This window comes from Amblyomma mixtum, chromosome 1 (genome assembly GCF_055824585.1).
Source record: "Amblyomma mixtum isolate Tamu chromosome 1, ASM5582458v1, whole genome shotgun sequence".
NCBI lineage: Eukaryota > Metazoa > Arthropoda > Arachnida > Ixodida > Ixodidae > Amblyomma > Amblyomma mixtum.
In genome coordinates, this window is record NC_143012.1 from 27459788 (window position 1) to 27481236 (window position 21449).

The window sequence follows — 21449 nt, forward strand, 5'->3', positions numbered from 1 at the left end:
GTGTCCGCTTCGTATGCAGTCGTATGCTTGGGAGTGCGTTGCCGGGAACACGGTCCTGTCTCGAGTGCACGGGAGAGCCTTTGATGTTTTCACCGTAAAGGTAGAGCCAGCAGCGCTGGTAATCTTCTAGAAGTGATGTGGACATATTTTAAGTATCTTGCCTTCGGCCATTGGCGTTTCCTCTGCCTGTCGTGTTTTTGGTTTCATTTTAAGCTAACTGTTTCTGGCCGCAGATTTTATAAGGCGAAAGCCTTTAATCACTCACACTGTCGTCCGTTAGCAGAGGGTGTCACACCTTTGGCAGAGTTTAACTCGCGTTAACTCGGGCACTAAAAAAGATAGGACGAAAGGAATGGTTGCTTCAGATAGAGGACGAAGAAAACTTACAAGCCATGATTGATGACTGCAGATCAGTTAGTGAATTAATTATAGGCAACAATTTCTTAATCGCGTCGAAATAACGCAGATGATATAGCCACGTGAACGGTCTGACGTCACATCCACCGGAAGTCGTCTAGGCATAGTGAAAATTGTCACAGAATGGTCGGAAAAACGTCGGATTTGTGTCGAATTAGATGGAAAAATGTGTAATGAAGCGTAATTAGCACTTAGGATCCCAGAAAGATGTATGATTTGAGTATCGATATAGCCACGGGAACGGTGTGACGTCACATCCACCGGAAGTCGTCCGTGCTCGATGCGTATCAGTCTTCGGCTCCGGCTACCACGCGATCGTAACGGCCTCCAGTGCGGCAACTTCGCCGTCTGCCGTTCAGAGTACGTCTGGAGTTCGTACCGCCGCCTCAGCTCCACGTCTGGCGGCGCGGAACTCGTCGTCGTCTGCACAGTTGCTGGTCACGTAGACGTGTTTGCCAAACGACGACGCTTCTGGCAAGTGGGGGCGAAGGGGGAAGGGGGGGGGGGGGGCGGTTTCGAAAAAGCAAGAAGCGTTTCGTATGTGCGTAAGGGAGATGGGGGGGGGGGGGGGGGGTTTGGTCGTGGGGACAAGGTGGTCGGCCGGACGTCTGTTTCCGGAGCGACGTCAAAAGAACAAGCAAGCGTTTTGTTCATTTCCTTTAACATTTCTTTTCTTCTGTGTGTTTTTTTTTTTGTCAGAGCCTTCTTTCCCGCTTGACGTAGAACAGCGCTCCAAACGGGGCCGTGTATGTGTCTTCAGAAGGGAGCGGAAGAGGCGGCGGGGAGGGGGGGGGGGGGGGGGGGGGGGGGGGGGGGGCGAGCAGAAGTTTGGAAAGAGACATCATTCCTCGCGCAGATAGGGGCCATTCGTATGCGCGCTCTGTCCTCTCCAGCTCCGCGTCCCGTGTCGTTCTAACGCACGGCGCGTTTGAACTGCTTGCCCGGCGGACGACGACCGTTGTGTCGCCGGCTGTGCGCGCGCGGTAGCAGCGCTTCTCAGCTCGTCCACATCCGTCGGCTGCTTGGTCCGCTACGCCCACGTCACTCGTCTTGCACGCTCCATATCTCGGGCCTCGAAAACATCAGCGGTCTCGCGTTATGCACCTTTGAGGGTCAGCTCAAAGCGTGCTGTCATGTTGTTACGTATGCGCGTGGCATGTCGGGAGTGGTCTGGTCGAGACCGCGGGATCGCCTTCTTGCAAGCTGCGCTGGCACAAGACCACTCGTAGGTGCGTATAAACGAATAAAACATGCGCCGTGACGTCGGTAGAGTCCCTAGGGAACGTGAGTACATTTGTGGGCTTCATTCCGCTCCTAGTGGTACTCAAACAAACAAATAAACAAAAAAATAACAGAGGAAAGCCTCGAGTCTACCTCGTAAGTAAGGAAATAAGCTTGGGCAAGCTATATCCCTTGTATGAGAGGGAACGTTTCAGGTCTGAGGGCGCGTCTGCTGTTATGGAAGTCGGAGAAAAGTATACTGAACGCTTTAAGTGGTGAATGTCAGAGGACGCTGAACAACAAACTCATTTTTGTGCGCGCGTTGCTTGGTGTTCTTACCGTCATTAAAGCTCATCTGCTTGTCATTTTTCTTACCCAGATGGCGCAAGCAGCGAGTCTTAGTTGCATGACCGTCGTCAGCTGACCCGCTGCACAGTCTTGAAACGACTTTCGACAAAGTCATTTTCGATTTTATTTGTAATCTCCTGTGGTTGCATAAAAATTGCATCTGTCCGTGGCATTTGTGTCTTGACGCCCCCGCTGAACGTTTTCATTCCAATTCTACACTCGCTTGAACTAAGCAAAAAAAAAAAAATAGAGCAACTTATATGGCAGTGCAGAAGACGAAAGGCAAATGGCAAAAAAAGAAAATATGCTTGTTATGCTTTTGTTCTGACTGTATAATTCCACAAAACGAACTGCTAAATGCTAACCATGCTAAACTTCGCGCTATATTTTTAGCCGATGCTTCGAACTAAAATCCTGCAGTTGTACGCATTATCTTTCAACACTGTTGCCCATGTTCATTACGTATATGTGTCATGTAGTTGGTGATATGTTCTCCGGCGTGTTGTTCTCTGCTCTGGAAGCGGCTTCCTGGACTCGGCTTTTATAAAAATGGCCTATGGACTCTATTGTTTTCCTATAGATATTTCCTTTTGTCTATTCGTATTCTATAGACTGTGTACAGACAGAAATGTACTAAAAGTGTATGGGCATAAATCTAAACTGTGATTGGGGAGCGCTAGGTTCTAGACAAGGGAACAACACACACAAAGAAACAACACGAGACACGAGCGCAACCTTACAACTGAGTTTATTTTCGACATGGCGTGTATCTATAGCATCTAATCATCGGACACACAAACATAAAAGCGTTAAAACCAGCCAAGATAGCCAAGCAATCGTAAACCATGCTAGATACAAACTATCCTCGCAAGTCATAAATTTTAGAACTCACTTGACTATCATGGCTGGTTTTAACGCTTTTATGTTTGCGCGTCCGATGATTAGATCCGTATAAATATACGCCATGTCGAAAATAAACTCAGTTGTAAGTCTGCGCTCGTGTCTCGTGTTGTTTCTTTGTGTGTGTTGTTCATTTGTATAGAACCTAGCACTCCCCAGTCTCATTATGCACGACCAACTAGCCCCCTACAAAGCCTTATTGACGTTTATAAATCTATAGATTGTCTATAGACTCTACTTGTATTTTCTATACACTAGTGTAGAGATTTGTCCACAGAAAGTCTATAAACACTAAAACAAAAGTCCATTATGGATAGTCTACAAACTGTCTAACAAATTTTTTGTTAGGACTTCAAGCTGTTCCGGTTGATCTTCGCCAGGGAGACCGTCAACACTGCAGTAGATGTTTAGAATAAACTTCGATTTGATTCGAAGCGGGCTGGGGCTATCGATTGTCCCCATTTCGCTCATTAAAGCTGTTGTTTTTGATTCGTTTCAGTGCTGAAAAGGAGAGGGGGCGTTGCCAGGACCTTGTCGCCATCTTGGGTAAGCGCTGCCTTTCTTTTCCACTTTCGGCGCGTCTTGAACGTTCAGTGACAAACGACGCGTCCACACACGGCGTCCATTTGTACGTATACGTGTGCGTGACAGTCCGCGCAATTCGAGCTTCGCGTATACAGCCGGCAGAGCATTGCTTCCTCGGGACCAACATTATTATGCAGCCACGGATGACAGTCATTTAGGCCGTAATGGCTGCAGCATGTCACTGGTATCATTCTTCCCGAGGATATTACGGGCCTGGCATGAACGCACTCTGCATGGGACATACATTAGTACCGCGAGGCCGCTCCATAAACCACTTTTTATATCAGTGCTCGATACACTTCAGCGACCCGGAGCGCGGCGCCCGGAGGTCTCTCCGAATCAGGGTGGATTGATTTAACGAAGCGAGGCGCCCCCTATATCTCGAGTTCAAGGTGAGCGCCGCTGAATCGGCTCCATTCATCTCTCCAGGAGGCAGCTGGAACAAGTCCAAACGAAACAAACGCACCGCTTCTGCCATGTATACGACGACGCGGCGGCCGGAGGATATATAAATTGCCCGCAGATTTATAGGCTCCGTGAAACGTCCGTGGAGCGCGGTGTGTTCCTTTATTTGTCTTTCTCCCGCGCCACGTGTCTGTGTTACCGCGCGCCGGCGGGGTGATACCGCAAAGTGGTCCTCTTAGTACCAAAACGCCGCGGGACCACCTGTGACCCACTAAGCCTCGCATAAACACCACGTCGACAAACAAGCCTCCCCCGCTCGCCGACCGTATAACGGGACTGGCGGGACGACATTCTCGCCTGACAGCTGTACACGAGGAACACGTATATGCGAGGCGGCCATCGAAGCCGGGACGCTTTTAAGGCGTTCTATCGGCGCCCACTTTCGCACGGGCCGACAAAGAGCTCGCGCACGCGCTGAGTTCCGAACGACACAGGAGGGAATGGACGCGAGCGAGACGCCCCGAAGATAAGCCGCGCTGTCTTGCCGAGAGAGACAGAAGGAACCCCGGCGCCAAATCCGTGGCTCCGTGCATCCCGCATTTACCGGTACTTAGTGCGCACGGTTATTTCGAATGGTCGATGAGGTAATAAGAACGCATTTGCATGAGAGTGGTTTCAGTAAAGGGATTAGGAGGCTGGTTATAAATGTTGATCCGTTTGGGAGACCTAGGAGGATCCAACGTTGGCGCCGTTTAACCTGAAGAAGCTCCCGCGTAGAGTTATCGTTGGAACAAAAACAAATGCATCAATAGAAGAAGAGCACAGTGGGTGAAAGCATCTATTAGAGAGAGAGAGAAACTATATTGTCCACTGATATAGGAGGCACCCCTACCCTCCCAACTCAGGTACGCAGACCCGGGTGGGAGTAGAGGGTTCCGCCATTATCGGTCGTGCCTTATAGCAGAGTATAGATTTAAGCTGATAGAAAGGAGCCTCACCGTCAGCACTATTTAGTCAGATACAACTCAAGAACAAAGCGGCTTTTCCCGTCCAAAGGCCCCCTTCCAGCCAATGGCATCTGACGATTCTTATGAGCCTGCTAGCGTGACAGTTCAGGGAGCGGCGTGACAGTGCAGGGAGGGTACTTCCCCATTTCATCTGCCTCTCACTGCATTGTTACGCTAGCAGGCTCATGATAATCGGCCGACGCCATTGGCTTGAAGGGGGTCCTTATCGGGGAAAAGCCGCTTCGTTCTTGAGTTGCATGCGGCTATCGTGTATCGCGGGTTGTGGCGTATAACAAGAGCGATGAAAAATCGGTTGGTAATGCAAGTGCGCTAAGTGCACGTTCCCTCGAATAGTCGATACAGATGCGTAGAGAGGTTCAGCAGTTTCGTGTGGAATGACATCTAAGGTGAGAACTCTCATGGAGGGTTACGATTTAGTAACGCGAATGTTTTTCAGCGTTAACTTGGGTGCGAGAAGGAAACTATTATTATTCTCCTCCTCCTCTTCTTCATTTCCTCCTCTTTGTCGCCCAGACAGGATAGGATGACGTCATGTGCGACGTCACTGGATGCTGACTAATCAGTGTCGCTGCTTACCGCGCGGACGCCGACAACGACGCCGCAGAAAGTAACAGCTAACGCTGTAAAAAACTTGAGCGTTATGCCGCTAGCAGCTGGAATCGCCCTGCAGGAGTTTTAAAACAGTCTTGTGCCCTCTGGCGGCGCAAACCAGGCTCATACTTGCCTTTCCTGGCGCAGGCTACGCGCACCCTGTTCAATCTTTCGGTTGCTCTATGTGCTTCGGTCAACTCAAAGATTATGCAGACACACTTAGTCGCCTCACCTCGTGCTCCAACTCATGCGTCGGCCGCAGTTGCACACTGAACCTTAGAAATTGATGAACCAACAATTGATGAGCCTTAGAAATTGATGAACCAAGCATTGGTGAAGTGGGACTAACTGCAACAATATGCTCCTCGCGACGAGCTCCGTCCGTGAAGATAGTAACTGTGCTTGATGTCTCTCTGGAGTTAGTCTAAGTAAGGGAGCAGGAATTGATCTCTAGGAGAGTAATCGCTGCGGTAGCGCTGTTCGTGTCCGAAGGTCTAATTCTTGTTCCGGTGTTCGTCCTTTCTGCCATAGAGTGTACTAGACACTTTCCCAATGGCGCGATGCAAACGGAGGACGGTTACAAGTGCGCGAAAGCGGCACGTCCGATGGAGCGACCGTTATCTAGACGAAGCCGTCTGGCGGTGAATCCATTTGCTCCCGAAGAAGCCCGCCACCGCTGGGCCCGCCAATCCATCATCGGGAGTGGAGTGTGTGTGCGGGGCGAGAGCAGCGAACGGGCGCGCCTCCTGCCGATTGCGAGTCTCCGGCGCTTCTCCGTCGCGTTCCTCTCTCTCGTGGGTGCCTCGCTCTGCGTAGTCGGCGCTGGTAGCAGCCCCCCCCCCCCCTTCCTCCCCCTCGCAATCACCTGATCACTCCGGTCGAGCAAAACAGGGACTCCGCCGTCTTCGACGCGACGAATTAGTGCTGCGTGCTGTCCGTGTGTCCTGGTACAACGAATATCTCTCACTGCGAAGCGTGGGTCATGGCGGATGATACACTCACGCCTCGTTCGCGTGTAGGTGTTTAGGGAGCGGCTGCTAGCCTCGACCTCTGTTTTTCTTGGGTTTTTTTTTTTTGTTGCTTACAATCTCCTTTCGTCTCGCTCTATAGCTAGGAGGGCATGCCTCCAGCATACACGAGGACGTGTTTTGAGCTACGTGTACTCCTGAGGCCTGCCCCCCCCCCCCCCCCCCCCCCTCTTTTTTTCCTTCTTTCGACGACTATCCAAGCGTGCTTGGTATGCGGAGCGGAAAGCTTTCTCAGTCCGCGACTAGGTTCAAGCATAGTAGACCGACGCCTGCTGCATCTGAACGGCCGTTCGACTCTGCTTTTCCGGAAGGACGCCAACTTGTGCGAGATTCCCTCCCGGAAGTGTGTTTCCGTTTATTCGCCGTAGTTTTTATTTTCTTCTCTTTTTTTCGGTTTCTTTCAGAGTTGGACTTGCGCGCTTTGTATTACGTCAAGGGTTCAAGTTCTTGACTGTAACCGGGACCAGATCACCAGCTGCTCTTTGGTTATTCCTTTTATTTTTTCAGTCCGCCTTGTTTCTGTGTTTTCAGGCGCCTGAAATTTTTGTTCTTTATTCGTGTTTTTTAACATAAATACGCTCTTTGAAGGGAAACACAGCCAAAATAGCAGCTTGGCTGTGACTGCGCGCCCTTACCAAGTAGTGTCAACAGCGAACACTTTACACTGCGACGTAGTTACAAATACACCCATTTCACATCTGGCGTTGCAGAGTTCTGGCTTCTTTGAGGAACCCAGTGGGCACTGAAACTCCCTTAGACGTCCTGTGGACGTCCAGGGGAGTTTCAGTGTCCATTGGGAACTAGCTCGATTTCTCGGGTTACACACTGGCTCAAAGAAAACATACGATACCCATTAATACCGTTCTCGTGAAGACAGCACGCGACAGAAATTCTCAAACTCCCGTCGTGTGATTTCTTTCAGCAAAATGAGGTGACAGATTCAAGAAACGACAGACCACCGCAGTGTTTACCGACCGAAATCAGAGTTCCGCGTCGCTTGCGACTGCTCTCTATACTGAGTTAAATGTTTTGGGACTCTGACATTTGTGCTTACGTCATGACCATTTTACAAAAAAAAAAAAAGAAATGTGTGGCAGTGAGAATTACCGGCTCTGAGCATGTGGCTTGGTGCTCTCTGGGGAAAAAAATAATAGTAAAGCGCGACGTTAAAAGTTGAATTTTTTTTATTGTTTAATTCCGTTACTTTCTTTCAATTTCTTTTTTCTCACGCTAGTTCTAACACCGCGCCAGAAATCGGGAGCATATATCATCATCGTCATCAGCCTGACTACTCCCACTGCAGGGCAAAGGCTTCTCCCATGTCTCTCCAGTTAACCCTGTCCTGCGCCGGCCGCGGCCACCATATCCCCGCAAATTTCTTAATCTCATCCGCCCACCTAACTTTCTGCCGCCCCCTGCTACGTTTGCCTTCTCTTGGAATCCACTCCGTTACTCTTAGGATATATACAGAGTAGTGACTTGGAAGAGCGTATAGCCGGGGAATTGACGGGCGACGCGTCGACTTTATCCGAGCTACGGCCTCCTCCCTTAATCGCCGCTGCCACCCAACGCCGTCATTCGGTCGCCGCGGCTATAATCCGCTGTCCCGACAGCTTCTGGCGCACGCCGCGACGCGCGCACGCCTCCATCCCATCGGCGCTCGCTTTCTTCGCCGCCTCCGTCTCCGCCTCACAGCTGGCCTCGTTGGCGAACACCCAGTCCTGCTCAGTACAAAAAAAAAAAAAAAAGGAGCGGGAAAGGGGCTTGGCCGATCGAATTGGATTTCACATTCCGCGCGTGTTCCTCTCGAGTGTCATCGTGTTTCTGCTCTCTCCCTCTCCCTCGTAGTCGTCCTCAGAGAGTTCGGTGTTCTTGCGCTTATCCGATTCGAACGACGTTCTCTTCGGGATCCTGAACTGCGTCGGCGTGTGTCTGTGTGTGTGCGCGCGCGCCTCCGCAAGCCGTCGGCGGCACCTCGCATTTGCTTGCTGTTGTTCTTCGTCGCCACAGCAGCGGCGGCGGCGAGACACTCGGCTCTGGCGAGAAAGCGTTGCTCGCGCCGGTTCCCCCCTCGGCGTTTTCTTTAATTGGTCTCCGCTGTCTGCTCGCTTGCCTGCGTCTAATGGGGGATTACATTCCCGCGCGCGGAGAGCGCCTGCTTCTTCTCGTTCTGCCGCGCTCTCTCTCTCTCTCTGTGGCACGGACGACAGCGTTTTCCTTTCTTTCTTTCTTTCTTTCTTTCTTTCTTTCTTTCTTTCTTTCTTTCTTTCTTTCTTTCTTTCTTTCTTTCTTTCTTTCCTTCTTTCCTTCTTTCTCTCTTTCTTTCTTTCTTTCTTTCTTTCTTCCTTTCTTTCTTTCTTTCTTCTGCCGGTGTGATCATCCTCTTACAAGTCGCTTCGTGTATTAATAGTTCTGTTTTCGTTTCGATAGCGGCGTGTCATCTTGGCTTTCTTAAATATTCGTACTGTCCTTGCTGATTTCATTTTTTGTAATGCGTGTTCTCACTTTTCGTGCTTTTCACCGGTCTTTGTTACAAGCCTTGGAGCGTTCTTGTACATTGCAAGAGTCTGGCCGGGTGAACGCAATTTTGAGGTGCCCCCTAAGGCGCAGCTTCTTACGTCTGCGTGAACGCGCTGCGAATAGATGAGAGAAGCGCGATCAAGAGCGCCCCTCCGCGGATGTCGCGTAGAGCTGTAAGAAAAAAAAAATATTAAAGTCGTCTATCTTATCAAATAAATGCCGGAGGAAAGGTGTGGGAAGCCTGCAGGTAGGCTTAAACAGCTATTTAGATAATAGGTTAAGAAGTTCGCCGGCAACGATTCACTATTGAAGAACTAAAAAAAAAGAGTGTCATAAAATTATTCTGTCTACGCCGGGTAAGACGTAGAATTTGTAACTCGAATTTATTGTCTGCGTCCTCAGCACCGTGAAAACTTTTAAGCTGCTTGGAAGACTAGTCGTAACTCCTTTGGCTCCGTCCTCCTTCAATGCGTCAAACCCAGTACCCGTCTACGTTCAGTGCTTATTACATTGCCTAGTGGGCATTCCACCTTGGAGCTGTCGTGTATCGATTGTCTAAAAGCAGAGAAACAGCAAAGAAAGGAAAACAGACAAACCCCGAGTTCCTCAAATTGTTTGCACGACTCAGACAGCCTCTGGAGTCGTTACTGCGCACACAACTTGACACACCATGCCAGTCGTGTTCAGCTGTGACACGGACGTGCAACAGATCGGATAAACTGTATTTCATTGCCAAGAACTTGACGCACCATGCCAGTCGTGTTCAGCGGTATCACGGACTGGCAACAGATCGGAGAAACTGTATTTCATTACCAAGAGCTCCACTTTGATGCGAATATACAGTCGTGCCTCTTTAAAATGGACACTTTGGTTCCCGAGCAATGGTGTCTATAAAACGAGTAGGCCGTAATAACGAATCATGCAGAAAAGCAAAAAGCATTATATTTAAAAAAAAAAACGATTTATGAATACGGATTGCTTCTGTGTACAGTGTTGAACATGGAAGTGGAAAGCGGGCAATCTTTGGAAGGTGGAGGTGCATTATTCTGGTCGCCATTATCTTAAAGGGGCTGCGAAACACTGCCTGGGGGAATACCGGCTATACTTCAGGTGGGTTCTTTATGTCACACAGATGCTGACTTAAAAAGAATTACAGGAATCGATGCACAGGAACGGGAGTTATTCAGTGAAGAAATTTCAAAATACAAGCAAACAAAACGCTGCCCTCAACTCGATTTTGGCGGGGCTTCCCACTCCTATTTCGCTCTCCCAATGACGGCACCTGGCGCAACCAGTCAAAACAGCCAGCCAGAGCACGTCGCGGAAGTTTGTACTCCATGGTTGCCTGCTCCCTTTAACTCGTTCTTGCTGAGACTGGCAGCGTCGTTTCCATGCCAGAGCGCCCCTGGTGGTGTATTTTTATTTTACTTGCTTTGCAGGGCTTTTATCTAAGACAAGCAAGTTGTTTTTGTTGATCTAATATAAAACGCAGACAGGTGACAAAATGTGTCTCTATTTATTCACACAATTTGCAGTATATTTACTGTTTGTCCGGTCATCAAGCTCGCGCCAGGTGATGTCATATCCGCTGCTAAAAACCCGCCACTGTGCGGCGACACCATCAGAGCCATGAAGTTGTTTTTGGGAGGACATTAAAATATTAAAAAACGGAATGTACGCGGTATTACCAACGCTAATAGCACCATTATAACTCACTGTACGCAATCAACAGGCAAAACAGTTAACTAAGATTGTGTTTCTGGGCCCCTTTAAAAATCATGCGATGTTGGTTGAAGCACGTTTGAAGCGCTTAGTGGTCGACGAGACGCATGATGGCACCTTTTTGTGTGATGAAGTGTCTCCTAGCTATTCACTGCTCACATCATCCTGTACTGACTCCGCTGACAGCTGCTCGTGTGGTTTCCAACGCAGAGCAGAGTGATCTTTGTTTTTGTTTTTTTCGCAGCCATTCATGCCATGCGGCAGACTTGTAAAGCGCGTCGACCAGGCACCTTAGCACTGTAAAGCATGAAATCACACACACACAAAATTACGAGGAACTTTAGCGGCTAAAGTGGTGAAAGGCGAAAGCCTGAGTGCTGCATTCTGCTAAGCGATTGTTCACTTCCCATTTTGTTGGTGCATTATTCAACTGCTCATTAATGACGCTTAAGCTTCGCCTTTAGGAGTGGAACGCGACAGCGTGTTGCAGCGCTGCCAGGGAGTCCACGGAACACCACCATCCGTTCGGCGCGATGCCTTGCCCTTTGAACGCAACGCTTTTTGAGGAAAGGAAATGGCGCTGTAATTCTCTGTCGTCTCGGTGACACCTGAACCGCGCCGTACAGGAAGGGAGGCAGTGTGAGTGAAAGAAGAGGGGCCGTAGTGAAGAAAATGAAAATTGTATTCTAGGAAAGGAAATTACGCATTCACTGTCTCACATATCTCAGTCGACACTAGACGAAAATTGTATTTGAGGAAAGGAAGTTGCGCAGTAACTGTCTCACATATTTCGGTGGACACCCGTAAATTCGCGCATGGTGACGTCACGACAATTTGGACCAATCAGAAACGCGCACAAATACGACTTGCTCGTCGGTAAATTGTTTTTTGAGGAAAGAAAATGTGTCTCGCATATCTCGGTGGACACCTAAACCTCGCCGTAACGGGAAGGGAGGAAGATGGGAGTGAACGAAGATACCGTATTCACTAGACGCACCTTTGTTCATTCCAAACCATCGAGTTGGCATGGCGGAGTGGTAGCGTGCTCGACTCGCACTGCGGAGACCGGGGTTCGATTCCCAAGCTCGGCCAATTTCTTACTCAGTTTTATTTATTTATCTGGTCTGACTAGAAAGGTTAATTGGACTAATTGGTTAAGTAAGCAATTAACTAAACTCAGTCAAACTTACTTGGAGCATCACTATACGATCCCTTTAATTGGTTGCATGGTTAGTAGCCGAAGTGCAATTGGCCCCGTTTGAAATTCGCGCACTGTGTCGTCACGACCGTTTCGACCAACTGAAAAGCGTGACATTTTCTGTCGACAGCCCCTGCTTACAACGATGAGGCATTAAAGGCTTCCGCCTTAAAAAGGCCATTACTACGGCACTGCACATTGGCACTGACGTTCTCTCGTGTTTTGCACACAGAATATCAGGGACGAAACGTATGGCGCAGGCTATCGGATTTTATGCTCATCGCTGTCCAAATTAACGGGGCAAATATACGCGGTCCAACGCCTTCATACATTTTCACCCTGTCCATTATAGCCCGTTGTGCTTTAAGCGGTGCGGGCCGGGAACTATTATTTTAGAGCGCAGCTCTTTGGCGTCCGTTCCTGGGTTTCGCGTCGTCGTCGGCGTCGGCCTCGTAACCAGCTCCGCCCCCCTTTCATCCCCCCAGCGCTAGCAGCGACCGACTGATAACGACCGACTGATACCGCTGGATGCCGCTGACGCCGCTAGAGAGTCAAGATAACGTGACTGCATAGAACACCGTCGCCGCCATGCAGAAAGAGGAGGAAAGGGTCCCCCCCCTGTTCTTGTGTGGCGGATAGGGGTGCTCTTCAGTTGCCGACGCGCCGGTTATTTCACATAGGCCCCGGCACGTCGACGAATACGTGACCACCTTCCCACGGCTAGACCTGGTTCTTAGCGCTGCGGAAGCGAGGGTATCATATTGTTTGTGTCGGCATCGGCGGCGTTGTCCCTGAAACCAACTCCGCAGCTGGGGTTGACTCACTATCGAAAAGGTGAAACAGCTTATTTGCTGCGCTCAAATTTCGCATTAGGAAGTAACGTAATCGTCGGCAATTTTTATTTCTTTTAATTGCCCACACTAATTTTTGTCCATTGTACGAACAGCGAGTTTCCATATTAACGAGGCGCAAATACATTGAAAAACATTGCCCCCTCAAAAAACTGTCCATAATTCGATTCATTCGTATTAGCGAGGGTCGTATTAACGGGGCACTATACGGGACTACGCTGATAACCTTCCCGGGAAAATCCAAGTTCCTTATAGATACCGGCGAAAAACACGAAAACAGCTGGAATGCAGTTTCTCGTCTCCGCAACAGGGAGCGAGTTCGTTAGAATTGCTCTCAGGAAATGCGCCTCTACATCGACAAACTTTCTCTTCAGGAAGGAAGACGAGATCGGCGAAATCCGGCCCCAACATGCTCGGGGGAAGCTGCCTCGCTTCTCCCCAGCCTCCTTAGCTTCCCGAAGTGCGAGCGTCCGTCTCCCTCTGTTAGTCGGGCGCACTGGAAGAAGGCGTCACCTCCTCCGCCCGTCCACTTTTGGGCTGCACTCAGACGTCGCCTCGCTGTCCGGCCGTTTTTAGGAGGCGTCCTCATCCTCTCGTCCTTCTCTATAGCGGGGTCTGCGCGTCGTGGCGACGCGTCCGGCGTCGACGGGCCCCGGTCTTTCGACCACGGGGCCGCCGCCGCCGCGGGGTAATTGGATTTATTGTGGCATCCATCTCGGGGGGGGGGGAGCCCGGGAAAACTCTTCGCGCCCAGAGAGAGTGCTGCTGGCGGTTAGCGCACACAACGCGAGCCGCGCCGCCGTGTTGGACGTGGTGGTGGCGATGGAAAGTTGGAGGGGAGGAGGGGGGAAGATGCGGTGTCCCTTGCCCTCTCCCCCGGGGGAGAAAAGGCTGCGGCGGTGTGGGCTTCGGCGTCGCCGCCGCTGGGACGTATGAAATTGAGTTATGCGTCCCCGCTGGGAGGCGCTGGTGACTTTAACGGCGCCGGCGGAACCGGGGGACGGGTCGCTGGACAAACCATAGGGTTTGGGCAGCGGCCATATATCCAGCTCTTGTCGTCGTCATCGTCGCCTCGCTTTCTGCTGGCTCACTGCTTCACTAACCCCCCCCCCCCCCCTTTCCCTCCATAGGCCGACCATCCTCTACGCCTAACTCTTACGTTTCATCTCCCCTCTGTCCTCGTGTCGCGCGAGCCGGCATCAGTCTGGCCCTTCCGTCGCCGTCCCCCGCGAGATTCCTCCCCCCCCCCCCCCCCCCGGCGATTCTGTCGTTTGTGTGTATGCGTGATCGATATCGGTTCGCCGCGCGATGGTGGCTGCTCGTCCCTGGCTGCTTCTTGGTGCTTTGTTTCGGATATGGAGCCGTTGTGGAGGGGGCGGATGTGAACGGGTATAGCGCCGGCGCGGATCGGCGCAAAAATTTTCCTCCGCTTATCTTCTCCCGCCTCTCCCACCCTTTCCACCTCTCTCATCCAAAGCCTCCACTTACTTCCCTCCTGAGGCACATGCCTCCGCAGCTCTCCTCCCGGCTTCCCGCGTCCTGTGGAGAGCGAAAATGTTTCCTGTTCCCGCCTGGCTTTCCCTCGGTTGGTTCATATTTATGGCGCCAACCACTTTGAAGTCACCCCCTCCCGCGCTCGCTTCGGGCGTGAGCAGCGCGGTATGTTGCTCGTCGAAAATTGTCCCGCGAACTTGCGCGGGCCGTATAACATCGCTGCGACCTCGTCTAAGCGCGGGGCCATAACCGTCGTCATCGGTCAGCGAAATTGTCCGGATCGTTGGAAAGTGTGGCGAAGCAGGATTTCCTTGCGATCCTTTTACTTGCATTGTTTATATATATATTTTTAGTCTATCTTTTTTGCAGTACTGCAAACAACAGTTTCTGACTTGTGTTAGAAGCTCCCTTTGCGAAGGGAGGCTTCGACGACTGTCAAGTTTCAAAACAGCTTCAAAGCTTCCTTTCTTTATTAGGCCTGCAACACTAAACAGGCGTTTGTTTATTTTGTTTTTCGTTGCAAAAGAAAGTAAACTTTCATTATCCTTTAACTTCTGCGCGCCTTCGTGAAGCTGAGTGGCGGTGATGCTTTCTTTCTTGTTTGTACTTTGACCCACGCTGCAGTTCGTTCCGCAAAATCAGATCGTCGTATTAAGGCGAAAGCCTTTAATGGCTCATTCTCCCCTCCGTCCGTCCGGCGTTACATCCAGCGCCTGGGGTGACTCATCGACGAGCGCAGCTGCCAAAAGGTGACGTCATCATCGTCGACAGGTGGAGCTGTCGGCGCGGCGGCGTCGAGCGCTACTCCGTCGTTAAGCGTGGCCCGCATGGAGCGTTTTTCCGGGCGATTCGTCGGCGTCGACGGCACCGGAGCGTTTTTTTGCCGCCGGAGAGGACGTTTTTGCCAAATCGTCGGGTTCTGTCGAAACAGATAAAAACGTCGACGCCGCGCCGACGCCGGGAGAGGGCAGCGACAGAGGGCCAATGAGAGCCGGAACGGGCGTCACGTGACTCTGGGCGGAGCCACGCCGGCCGAGAGAGACGCGCTTGCGAGCTCTCTCTGGCACTGTAGCTTGACCACCAAAACTGCGTCGTGCTTCCCGGAAAGCATAGTTATTATCCGGAAACACGGGCGTTTGACACACCGAGGGTACCGAGCTCTAGTTCACTATAGTACCGAGGCTTGGGCTTCGGGTTTCTCGGCCGAAACGGCCGAGCAGCGTGTTGTCTCTCGGAGGAGTCGCTTTTAGCTGGCCGCGCCGTCAATCACGGGCACGCGTAAACGGTAGCGCCATCTAGTGACAAGACGCCAAAGCACATAAACGCTGTGTTGAAGAATTTTTTTATCCGTAATTGCTGATAACTACGATGGGTGCATTGCGAGCCTTTTTTCGTTCCAAGTAGAAAAACTGCTAATAGATGAAAATGTAGCAAGTGACTAAAAGCTAGACAACTGCTTCACCAGGTGTCGTTCTTGCGAGGTAAACACAGTTAGGCCTAAGAGCTTTAAAATCGCGAAATTATCTGAAAAACAAAGGCTAGTTATCGCTTATACCTCTACGCGTGGGCGAGCTGTGCGAAGTAAAAGCGAACCGCTACCATCTGAGCGAGCTATCACGTCGAAGAATCCAGCGGTGACATGTATTTATTCCGAAGTGGGCGAGCAGGGCGCAGCAATCTTGTCAACGTCGCCCGTAGCGCGCGCCGCTCGGCTGCTGACCATGCGGGAGTAAATTCGTCGACGCCGGCGCGGGCGTTGGGCGCGCGACGCGATTTCGCGGGTAAAAAACGCTCCATGCGGGCCAGGCTTTAGCCGGTGTGCGGCAGCTAGTGCAGGAGGATGGCGGTGCAGCCATGACAAACATAGGCAGTCAATGGCACTCGAAGTAGCGCGACAAAGGCTTTCGCATAGCGCACTTTAGGCTGCCAGAGTGGCCCCATAGTTTTTAGCCGCAAATATCGAATGAAAAGAAGGGAGGACGCATTGGCGTCGTCCCACTTTCCCTTGCGCGCGATCGAATGAGCTTTTAAATAGAATACACTGCACTCAGACTGAAAGGCAATTATCGACATAGTGCTACTTTTAGAGACGAGAAAGTTCAGGGTCGCTGCTTGCGCCAAAACGAAAGGCATGTACTGTTTACTCTGGGCTGACCTATGGACGTTGCACATACTGCGTCCCTTCCCATTTCTCTTTGGCGGGCGTGTGCTTGTCTATATAGTCTTCCGCGTTCTTCGTCCCTCACGTAAACGAACACACTTCGTGGACAGCTTCGCCTTTTATTGTTTTTTTTTTTTGCCTTCCCTCTATTGCTTTCCCGCCGGGGACGGCTCGGGCGTAGTAATTAGCGGTCACGTTGAGGCCGGGCCGGCCCACCGCGCCTCGCCATTTTCCGGTAGAATGAATCGAATGCGCCTGCCGCGGGCACGCCTTTACCTGTCGCCGCACCCAACAGAGGGCGACCTTGAGCGTCCAATACGCAACAGGCGGAACGGCGGAGGTATAGTGGCGTCATCTCCCTGCGTGATGGCTTTGTCGTGGACGGGTACTGCGACTTCGTGCGCTTCCTATATCCCTGCGTATATGCACGGCCCGGAAAAGAAATGCCTCCGTGACTAAAGTTGTGAATATATGACGTAGCTCGGACCGATAGCGTGTTCTTGGGTGCTGGAGGTGACGCTGCATCGCGAAGTCATATTTAACGGAGAGCGCATTTGGCGTGCGCTGTCCCTGCCCCGAGCGACCCTTTTGGCTTCCGCCAACGCGTCCGTAACTGCGCGCGTCGGGTCTTCGACAACAGTTGAGGTTAGCGAGGCAAGCCGTCGGTTGCGCTGTCGCGAGAGGCGTGTAGCCAACTAACTGGAATGGTCTCCGGAATGCTTTTGGCCACCCGCGCGACTGGAAGAGTAATAGAGGTGTCTTCTTGAGGAAAACAGAAACTGTTTAGTCGCGTAAGATTCGTTTTCATCCAATATCTTCTCGCCCGAAAGCTTCGGTTTTACATGGGCTGCTCACTCAGTCGTAAAAGTCTAAGGTATGCATGCTATCGTGGCGAAAGTAGCGGCTGGGATTAGAGCATAAACGGCAATGTACAGTCGGGAGCAGTATAAGAGGTAACAAACTTTTTCCACAAAATTCAGAATTTTCTTGTTATTTCTCTACTAAATTTGAGAATGACGTTTAGATAATTAGACTCCGAGAGGAGAAGCAGTTATAGAACAGGAAAAAGCTGTGCTTGCCATACATAATCTTGTAATAAAAACAGCGCAAGGACACAGGACGAGAACGGAGAGTAGACACACACGGCGATGTTCCTCTCCGTTCTCTCCGTACTCTCCGTTCTCGTCCTGTGTCCTTGCGCTGTTTTTATTACAAGATGCTTAACCAACTCGCCCAAACTGCCATTTTACTACCATACACAATGATGAAGTAATCTATAAATGAATGATCAAGCTTTGTTCCCTCTCAAACTGCTCACGAATGTACGCAAGAAAGCTTCGTATTGTTTTGCTTGGCTCTCAGCCATGTATCAACTGTTTCTAGTGGAATACGTGAATCGTACTCAGTTTCAAGGGATAGCAGGGGTGGGGTAATAAAGCCTCAAGATCTGCACGGTTCCGCCTCTAATTTAAATCCTGAATCCGCCCAGTGCCTACCCCGGCGCCACTTCCGCAGTCTGACTGCATCTACTGATTCCAGGCCAAATGTAGGACGAGGCCACGCTTGCAACACAGTGTGCAGTTCGTCGCTGCATCTCTCTATGTCGTGCCTCTCCACTCCTCAGTGTCCCACTATGTTTACTGAGCTCTTCTTTTCAACCACTTACAACCCCCACTCCACGTGGAGGAAGATTAGCACAACAGCCCTACACCGAAGCATGCACTACAGGCACTTACTCGCACCAGCAAAATTGCCGAGCGGGAAGGCGGCGAAGTGGAGAGGAGGCAACGGCGAAGTGGAGAGAGAGAGAGCGCGATGGCAATTATGCAAATCTACCGAGGAGCCATATATCCCCCCATTTGCTTAGGCAATCGCACATTCAGCGTTCGGTTAAATGAGCGTTCCGCGGCGGTTTGTCGGTCGCCCGTAGTAGAGAGGAACAGATAGGCGGAAGAGGAAGGGAAGGAGGGCATCCCCATCGGCTCTGCCTTCTGCATCCCTCTTTCCCGTCTGCTGGTCGTTTTGTTCCCGAGAAACCACAAAAATAAGCGCAGAGCGAAAGTGGGCCTGCTATGGTTTGGTCGGTACAGATGTACGTCGTATGTGTGCCTGGACCGAGAGCACGCGTTGGTGCATGTGTATGTGCTTGGAAAGGGTGTGTAGAAGGAAGTGGTCGTGCGCAAGGCGGAGGATTGGGGGAGAGGAGGGGTCGGGAGGAGGAGAGAGGCGAATTCGCCGCCGGCCGGAGCAATCACATTCGAGTAGTCGAGGAATTCCGACCGCGGCAGTTTGGATCGCTGGTCCGAGCGCCCTTCCCCAGCCCCGTTCCCTGTTCCAGCGTGCTCGCCAACTCGCTCTTCGGAAGTGCGGCGTCGCGGTTTGCAAATTTGGCCCCGAGATGGCCGAGAATAAAAGCGCGGTGGAAAAAAGGGGGCGAAACGGGAGGTCGTTTCCGCGCTCCTGAGTCAGCTGGAGGCTCTCGCGTGCTTCGAGAAGTATGGGTGTTTTTTTTCTTTTGGCAGCGGAATTTCTGGCGCTCGGCTCCTTAGCCGACGTTAAGCCAACAAGTGACAAGAAACCAACGGCGGAGAGTTCTAACGGCTCTTCTGGGAGCGCGCTGTATGGGCGAGCGAGCGGAATCTGTTTCCGTATTCCAGAAGTCGCTTGGGGCACTTTTGGGTTGAAGTTATAACGTATTTTTTCTGTCAAATTTTCTGCCCAGTTTATGGGTGCGTTGGAGAACCAAAACAAAAGAAAAAAACATCCCAGTGTTCGAAAGTGCGAAGGAAAATTTAGAATTTCACCGAGCTCGCGAAACGCGGCGGGGTAGTCTCGTATAGTGTCTCATTTCACACCGTTGTCATTGCGTAAATCTGCAGCGATCATTAGAGTGTTTCCTAGATGTCGCTCCTTATTCGCCGTTATGCAAACTGGGAATTGCTGAAAATGGCGAATATTTTAGGAAAGCCTTTCTTCTATTTGTGAAAACATATTTAGAGGTGTGTTTACCTGCCGCAGGACTGCCAAGTGAGGCACGCACTCTGCGAGGATCAGGACGGGGAATGTCGTGGACGAATTCATAGGGATGGCGTTATTTGAATACGTCGACATTGTTGGTACCTTTTCACTTCTTCGTCATGATTAATTTCTTCCAGGAGGAAAATTTCTAGGAAGTAAATATCCTATGATACGGGCATGCGGAAAGCCGGTCATTAATATGAGTACTCTTTACGCTGATGCCTACACTGGAAGGTTTAGTTCGTCGACCTGGAAGGTTCAGTGAGGTACTGAACGTTGTTTCTTACTACGCCGGTAAAAGCGAATCCAGTGATAGCGCAGTACCACAGCAGTTACCAAGAAGTTTCCGCTAACAGTGATATTTTATAGTAGAGACTCTTTTGGTCTGTGTGTCTTTCGCGTAGTGCGTGTGTGTGTGTGTGTGTGTGTGTGTGTGTGTGTGTGTGTGTGTGTGTGTGTGTGTGTGTGTGTGTGTGTGTGTGTGTGTGCGTGCGTGCGTGCGTGCGTGCGCGTGCGCGTGATGACAGCATTATAACCTAGGCTTGATTTCACGATTATATGGGTTTTGAGAGCCGCTTTGTTCAGCCGGTGTATGTCTAGTAACCGACATTATTACGTTTTATGCGCTCGTATATTTCCCCTTTTTAGGACGTAGTGAAGTTCGCGGTGCTGTATTTTGTTTGCCGCATCCGGTCGCGTAGTGGAATGCCCATTATGTTCTTTTCTTGGGCCCTCTGCACAACCGCACAGAAGGGGTCAGCAACCCAGCGGGAGAAGAGGGGGCGCCGAATGGCGGGGGATTACAGGAGACGTCAAACTCCCCTCATGGACGGAGTCGTTAGGTGGCATCCTGTGTGCACGTGTGTACGGCGAGGCTGACCCGCGTCACAGTGCGTGGCTTTTGTGCTATGTCGGCAGTGGCGTGCTTTGACGTATTGTCACGCTAGCTGCAGGCATGAGCAGCGACGATGAGAAACAGATGGATTGAAGTGGCTTTCCTGGAACTTGGGTCAACCGGACGTTGGGAAAGTGAATGTTCGCGAAGCTCGCAGCAGTGATAGTAGAAAGTGTACATATGTGTACTGTGTCGCGAGGGGCTACCTTCTTTCCCCAATCATTCATTGGTTGTATTTTCCTTTCCCCAATAAGTTATTGGGTGGATGTTTGTACAGTACCTGATTGGTTATTCTCCCACCGAGGGCGGGGACACAGGATTTAAAACCCGCTGCTTCGGCAGGACCGAGGGCTGGTTTCGTCACGTAGAAGTACGAGCCAGTCAAGTGTAAATATCTTTTCTCCTTGCTTGTATCTTCCTTCGTGCTTTTAATTATAAAAAGTTAACCTCTCCTGAAGTGTCCTCTTGCAAGGTGATTCAGCAATTCGAATCTGCGAGACGTCAAGAATCCTACAACAATCATCTTCAACAGCAATTTCCCTCTAAGAGATCTTAAAAGAGGATTTCAACTGGCGCAGCCGTAGAGGGGACATTTTAACTGACGTACTCACTTACTTATCGCCTTCCGGCTGTCGGACTAATTTCTGTTCGTTTGTAGCGAATTTTTCTCTACAACGAAATCATCCGCGACACTAGTCATTTTCGCGGCATATAGACACCAGGCACTGCCGAGTTGCGGCGAAGTATGCAGCTTTTGCGGCGTTCCAGTATGTATGTATATTAAGGCGGAAGCCTTTAATGTCTCATCGTTGTAAGCAGCAGTTGTCGACAGAAAATGTCACGCTTTTCAATTGGTGGCAACGGTCGTGACGTCACAGTGCGCGAATTTCAAACCGGGCCAATTGTACTTTGGCTAGTAACCATGCAACCAATTGAAGGCATCGTATAGTGATGCTCCAAGTAAGTGGGACTGAGCTTAGTTAATTGCTTAATTGCCCAATTAGCCTAATTAGCTTTACTAGTCAGGCCATATAAATAAATAAAACCGATTAAGAAATTGGTCGAGC

At 50.7% G+C, this 21449-nt stretch overlaps 1 protein-coding gene across 3 annotated transcripts in view; it reads left to right on the plus strand.

The window, feature by feature from the left end:
• Positions 1-3391: 3391 nt before the first annotated feature.
• The window catches only part of LOC149365843 (latrophilin Cirl-like), a 298689-nt gene continuing 280631 nt past the window's right edge, over positions 3392-21449 (plus strand). For all 3 annotated transcript variants that reach the window (XM_089546655.1, XM_089546665.1, XM_089546678.1), the window contains exon 1: positions 3392-3432. The gene's annotated coding sequence lies outside the window, so the exon portion shown is untranslated. The remainder of the gene's footprint in view (positions 3433-21449) is intronic.